The following is a 7,327-nucleotide window of genomic DNA, read 5'->3' as shown; positions in this document are numbered from 1 at the left end:
GGGCTCGCTGCTCTGACCTCTGGCCAGTGCCCTCGGCCACGGAGCGAGGCCAGCGGGTCAGGTCACCAGCTCAGCCAATGGAGGACCTGAGCTCCAGGCCCTCCTTCCCTCGCCGTCTGTAGCCACGGGAGCAGTGTGGCCTCGGGGTGGCCTGCGCTCCAAGCCCACGGGGCCTCCTCGCAGCTGCATGGTCTTGGGAAGTCGCCGCCCTTCCCCGAGAGCGAGTTTGCTGAGCCCAGAGCGTGGGACACGATGGGCCGGCCGCCCGCCGAGCGCCGGTGCCTGGTCCAGGTGCAGAAACTAGAAGCTTTGGGCCCGAAACACCCGGAACCAGTGTGAGTAAAGCGAGGCTGTGCTGGGAAGCCGAGTCTTGGGACCCCAGGGCTGGAACATTCTGCAACTTCTTCTTTTTAAAAATATACTAGTGGCCTGGTGCACGAAATCCGTGCACTCGGCCGGGGGTGGGGGGTGGGGGATCCTGGCCTGTGCCCTGTCACAGTGCGGGAGCCCCACAATCCATCGCCCCAAAGAGGTAGGCCCCGCCCACCCATCCGGAGATCCTCGATGGATTGCCCCAAAGAGGTAGGCTGGAGCCGGGGGAGACCTGCGGACCCCCGGGGGCGGGCCCGCAGTGGAGGCCTCCCTCTGTGTGCACCTGCCTAACCCTCACCCCACCCCCGCTGCGGCCCCGCCCCCATCCCCAACATCCCAACGCTGCAAGGCCCCGCCCACCCGTGCCTGCTGTGCATGCCGCCTGCTGAGCGGTCGTGACGTTATGGCGTCCCGGACAATTTGCATATTCCTCTATTATTATATAGGATTTTTATTGATGTCAGAGAGGACGGGAGAGGGAGAGAGAGATAGACACATCAATGCTGAGAGAGAATCATGGGTCGGCTGCCTCCTGCACACCCCACACTGGGGATCAAGCCCACAACCCGGGCATGTGCCCTGACCGGAATCGAACTGTGACCTCCTGGTTCATAGGTCAATGCTCAACCCCTGAGCCATGCCTGCTGGGCTGCAACTTCCTCCCAGTGGAGCCCCTTGACTCCCCCTTCGGACTCTTCCCAGCCTGGGTCCCGCACAGCGAATCAAGTCCATCACTCACCCCCCCCCCCACCGCCCTCCAGCACGGTGGGAACTGGCGTTGAGGGCGGGGTGTCTGGGTTCAAATCCCCACTCGGCCCTTTGTCTGCTGTGACTTCCTGGGAGGGGCTGGGCTTCCTGAGCAGGTGCTTCCTCCTGGTCAGGGGGGTCCCCCCGAGGCAGCTCGGCTGACACCTCTGTCTGGTCCGCGCTGGGCGTGGCACTGCTGATGCCCCGAGTGCCCAGGGCTGCTCCGTGCCCTCGAGCTTCCCACAGCAGGACAGCCGGGGTCTGGGTGTCCCCGAGGAAGCTGCTGGCCTTTGGTGACCCCAACCGGAGGTCACGCGGCAGGGCTTTGGGCGCTCTGTGGCTGGCAGTCGCAGGCTGCTGTGGACTGGGCCTTGGAGAGCCGGAGACACAAGGAGCGGCCTCCATGAGACCAGAGCCAGGGCCCCGAGGCGCTGGGCCACGGAGGCCACCAGCCCAGGAGCGTCCTGCCCGGACGCACAGGCCGGTCAGCCCAGCAGGGGAAGGAGCCCCGTGGCCCCGCGGACAGCTGGCCCACGTCAGGCTGCTCCCCCGGGGGGGGGGGGGACGCCCCCGGCCCCTCCGGGTGCAGACCAAGTTTTGAACGCATCTTTCCCTGACAGCACGGCTTCCCCAGGCCAACCTGGCAGGTCGAGGGGAGCCGGAAAGGGAGACAGGCAGGTGCTGGCGGGCGGGGCTCTGGGCTCCTTCTCCCCCGGGCACAGCCGGCAGGTGTGCGGGCGGGCCTGGGGCTGACCTGCCAGGACCTGATCTGACGAGGAGGTCCCCCCTGCCCGTGCCCGCCCACCCCCCCATTGTGTGGATGTGTGTTTAGGAAAAATGTTACACGAGCGTCAAACCCTTTCAGCTCACTGAGCACACGTTGCACTCGCTGCCTCTCCTGATAAGAAGACAATGCCCTGTAAGAAAAATCAGCTTCTGAGCACACAGGTGCCCACGCCCTCCCGCTCTGGGCCCCGTCTCCACGGTTCTAGAAAACCAGAGGCGGCAACACCTGCTTGTTGAACCCCAGATGGAAAGGCCGCAGAAGGGAAGACCAGCATTTACTCGCTGTCATGTTCAGAAACCAGGCCGGGAGCACAGACAGACGTCCCTGCCTCACCCAGGCTGCACATTCCCTAAGTCACGGCTTGCTGCCGCCCCTCCCCCACTGGGGTTGGCTTGAATATCTGCCAGCCGCCCGGTTATTTTCCGAGGCAGTTAATGAAAAGGGGGTGACTGACAGCACCAGGGTGTTCCTTTAAAAGGAGGCCTGCTGCCCCGGACCACGCCCATCAGGGCGCAGGGCCTCTGCACGGCTCAGGGGCTCCCACTCCTCTCGGAGGTGGGGGTGCAGGGCAGAGCCAGGGCACGTGGGTGAGGGCCCATCAGAGCCCAGGAGGCAGGGGGCGGGGCCGTCTGTTTGGGTGCCGGTTGGGCGCCTGGCCCCGCCCATCGGGCAGGCTGAGGATAGGTGTTTGCCCAGATCCCCCGTCATCAGCTCTTAGCACAGCGTTCTCGCACCCAGTGGCTCTCCCATTGCCACGAGAGCCTTCGTCCCCCACTCCTTGGCCCTCTGGCCCTGTCCCTTTCCCTCTTGAAAAAGCAAAACGCCCCATTTTTTTACTTCTCCTGACCCGCAAGCGAGTTCTTTGCCCCATGGATTTCCTAAAACTGCTCTGGATGAAGACTGACCCCCAACCTGAAACCCACGGTCCTCGGCCAGAGCCCAGCTTCCTGGCCCCCCAGGGTCAGCAGCATGCCCCTCGGCCCAGCCTCCTGGCCGCCCCTCCTCACCTGCACCCGGGACCCTGCGCCCTCCTGCCAGTGCCTCCTACTCCCACTGGTTCTTCCTATCCCCTTGACCTTGAACATGTTGGAGGGCAAGGGTTAGGGTTAGGGTTAGGGTTAGGGTTAGGGTTAGGGTTAGGTCTAGGGTTAGGGTTAGGGTTAGAGCTAGGGTTAGGGTTAGGGTTAGGGTTAGGGTTAGGGTTAGGGTTTGGAGTAGGGCTAGGGCTAGGGTTAGGGTTAGGGTTAGGGTTTGGATTAGGGTTAGGGTTAGGGTTAGGGTTAGTGTTAGGGTTAGAGCTAGGACTAGGGCTAGGGTTAGGGTTAGGGTTAGGGTTTGGAGTAGGGCTTGGGGTAGGGTTAGTTTAGGGTTAGGGTTTGGATTAGGGTTAGTGTTAGGGTTTTAGCTAGGACTCGGGCTAGGGTTATGGTTATGGTTAGGGTTAGGGCTAGAGTTAAGGCTAGGGTTAGTGTTAGAGCTAGGGTTAGGGTTAGGGTTATGGCTAGGGTTAAGGTTAGAGCTAGGACTAGGGCTAGGGTTAGGATTAGGGTTAGGGTTAGGGCTAGAGTTTGGGTTAGGGTTAGGGTTAGGGTTTCGATTATGGCTAGGTCTAGGGTTAGGGTTTGCTAGGCTTTGGGTAATGGTTAGGGTTAGAGTTAGTATTAGGTTTAGAGCTAGGGTTAGGTTTAGGGCTAGGGTTTTGGTTAGGGTTAGGGTTTTGGCTAGAATTAGGGATATGGACCCACCCCCACACAGGATTTCCCCTCACCCGCCCCCACGCCGAGTCCCTTCCACCCACCCCCACACGGGATTCCCTCCCACCCTCCCCCATTTCACACCATCCACGCGGGCTGATGTTGTAGTGTTTTCAGCGTGAATAGGTATTTCCAGGTTGCTTCCACAGAGGCTATAATCAGTGTCATTGCCAGCGGCGTGCATTTACCCATTTCCTTTTTGCCCATGTGATGGGCGCAGTGTGGCATCGCATTACTCCGCGCTGCCCCCCCCCCCCTCTGTACTGGAGCACGGAACGTCTTGTGGTCATCGAGGTTGGTTCTGTGACCTGCCCCCTGAGGTCCCTCTCTCTCCTCCCAGAGCTGGGCTGTCCGCTCCCTTCCGTCCACGGCTCATGCCCTCTGCACCCCAACGCAAGCCCTCAGACGCTCCCTGTGTCCAAACCTCTTGTTCGCATTCGAAAAGCCTTTTCCTTTTGCCATCGCTGTCTGTTCACACAGCTGTGAGACGTCGTGGGGGAGCCCCCTTCCCTTCCCCGTGGTAACACCTCGCAATCTCACCCCCAGGTGTGGGCATGGGCTCCGCCACCACAGGACCCCGCCCGCCCCTTTCACATCTGCCTCCACGCTCTCCCCCACCGCTCCTCCGCGGACAGCCCCTCCCTCCCCCGCGTCTATAAGTGCGCCTTCCAGAACGGTACCCACTGGGCTCACAGGGCAGGCAGCCTTTGGAGCCGGCTTCCCTCAGGCCGTGCCATTCTCGAGCTTCACCCAGATCGCCACGTGCCAGTCCACGGCTCAGGCATCTATTTCGGGGCCGCAGACCACGGAGGGAGCGCAGTTTGCTCAGCCTTCACCAGCTGAAAGGCCTTTGGACAGTTCCCAGTTTGGGTGCAGGTTTTGGTGTGAATGTAAGTTTCCTGGGGCATGAGGAGGCCCCCAAGGGGGTCTCCAGAGAAGCCTCCATTTGCCCCAAGAACATGCCCACAGCAGCGAAACCGTGACGGCAATCCTGCCCCCTCTCCCTCCCACCCCTCCCCGGTCCCATGTCCCTGTCTCTCTCCCAGCCCTGCCGCTGACTGGGTTGGAGGAGCAGGGTGTGCTGAGAGTCACCCCCCCCCACCCACTAGGCCATCAGTTGGGGCTCAAGTCCATGGGGGTTTGTGGGGGGGGAGGAGAGCTGTGATGGCATTTGGTGCTGAAACCGCCCTGAACTGGACCTGGCCCTTTGCTGAGGGAGCGGCACAGCTCTGGCCAAACCGCTGGAGGCTGGGACCTGGGTGGCGGAGGGCCAAACGTGGGCCCGGTGGGGGCAGTTCTTGGGGCACAAACCCCTTTTCCCAGCTTGTTCCTCTTGGACGCTGGGCCTGGCCCTCCCTGCAGACTCACTGGCTGGAGTTGGCGCCCAGCCCTGTTCTGAGCCAGCTCCTGAAATAAGCTCCCCTCCCAGGGGGGAGGGCTCACACCCTCACCTGCTCCAGAGCGAGGCCTGCACAGGATGGTGAAGTAGCCCTCCCCCTCCCCCTCCCCCTCCCTCTCCCCCTTCCCCTCCCCCTCCCCCTCTCCCTCCCCCTCCCCCTCCCCCTCCCCGGCAGTGACCAAGAACAGGGCCGAGGGTTCCCCCGGCAGCACGTCGGCAGCAGGAGAGCACACTTCCCAGCAGGGACCGGCTGACGTGACACTCTTTATTAAAACCTAAGGACATCTTTATAAAAACTACTGTGTATAGAAAGACAAAAGCAGTGCAACAGCGGTCAGTGTAAGACACGGCGTTAGTGTGACGGTATATTGTTAGGAATATTATTAGGAATAATATTGGTTTTTGGTTTTCCCGGTTATCGACTCTCAGAGCCCCCCTGCCTGTGCACGTGACGCCGGGGTCCATGGGGGAGAGGGACGCTTCGGCCCCACCCGGAGCTGCGGGCCCCTGTCCCGCTGGCCCTGGGGGGCCCTGCCTGGAGGGGGTGACCGAGCGCCCCCTCGGGGTCCCCACTGAGTTATTGCACATCCCCAGGGCCCGCCCCTCGGTGGCTTGGCAGCGACGCATCCCCCTGGCTCTAACACGGAAAACAGGGAAAGAGACGGGGAGAAACCGCACGTGAGGAGCCGGCGAGGTGCCGAGGAAAGGCCCTCGCGTCACCGGTTGGTTCCAGCGTGGCCACACGGTGCCCGGGGCGGCCGCACCCTCTGTAACTTCCCACCGCGCTCGGGCCGGCCTGCATCGGGGCGTCTGGTCCTGTGCGTGGAGAGGGCGGGTCCGGGCCATTCAACGGGGCCCCTCACTGCACGGGCCCAGGAGCCTCTGCTCCCGGGAAACGGTGCGGGGAGCCCGCCCACGTACGCCACGGCCCGGGAGTGGTGCCCCGCGGCGGGCACGGCAGCCCGGGTTTCAGGCTGTCGGGGCACGCGGGGCAGGGCTTTGACGTGAAGATGGGAGCTTTAGGGACAGGGGACTAATGGCCACAGCCACTCACCCACAAGCATCATTCTAGCACCAGCTGCTGGCAGGGTCTTGGACTAGAGACTCTGGGGGGGGCGGGGGGGGACACCTCCAAGGTCACTCTCGTGGACGGGCGAGGTAAGTGCTTCCTGTTGCTTTGTGAATCTAACCATCCCTAACCCCTAGGCACAGCTAGGCACCTCGAGGGTGACCCAGCCTCTCCCCGACAGGGTGTGTCCTGCCATCTCCGCCCACAGCAGGGCGGGGCCTGCTCCCGGTGAGCCGGGTCGGTGGGCAGGGGTCTGTTGAATGGATGCATGAATGCGCGTGAACAATGCACTTCCTAGGGCCTGGCATCGCTCCGGGCTGCCCTCCAGTGTTTGAGGTTCAGGCTCTGACCCCCGAGCTGCGTACATCGCTCACCCGCCCCGGCGCGAAGGAGGGGCTGGGAGCCTGCGTGGCTGCGGGAGGGTCTGCTGCCGGCAGGGCACGGGGCAGCACACCTCCCGGTGAGGTTCCGGGCTGCAGATGGCACTGGCCACAGTGCCACCCCTCCCCCCCGGGGGGCTTGGCTGCCCTGACCTTTCAGATGTCTGTGGGGACCAGGCAGACACCCTCTGACCAAGAACCCCCGGGAGCCGCCGCCACCATCCCCACCCGATGGGCATGGCGGGCGAGGGCCCCAGGGGCGGCTCAGCTGACACGGCTGCCTCGCAGCCGACAGGAAATGCCGGCCTCCGCGTGGAGCTCTTGCTGAGGCCCCGCCACGCCACGCCCCACGCCACTTCGCGGGCCGCCCCGGGCTCTCTTCCCGCCGCGGGGAACCCCCAGCCAGGGTGAAAAATTCACAGAAGCCGAGCACGGTTTCTTCAAAGCCTGTGGCCCTGGGGCCTGTCTTACGGCACCTCCTCCTGCAGACACAGGACGGGAGGCAGCTGGGCCAGGGGCCGGGACACCTTTCTGGCGTGGACAGGGGTTCGTGGGCTCTGCTGGGGGGCGGGGGGGCGGTCCAGGGCATGGCCACCCCCACAGTCTCATGCCTGAAGGGACCGACATGGGACTTGGACCTCCTAGTGAGCCGGTAAGCATCTCAGCGAGTCTGCACCTCCATCTCTGGCCACGTTTCCTGACACCCCCAAGTCCTTCTTCCCGGTCCTGGGGCCCCAATTTGCCTGCAGAGTTGTTCGTCTGATGAGGGGAAATGCCCCCCAGCCCACCAGCTGCCCGCCTGCTGTTTTTCTAAAGCAA

The sequence above is a fragment of the Cnephaeus nilssonii genome (assembly GCF_951640355.1).
Source record: "Cnephaeus nilssonii genome assembly, chromosome: 6".
In the NCBI taxonomy this organism is placed as follows: domain Eukaryota; kingdom Metazoa; phylum Chordata; class Mammalia; order Chiroptera; family Vespertilionidae; genus Cnephaeus; species Cnephaeus nilssonii.
This window is presented reverse-complemented; position numbering follows the sequence as displayed.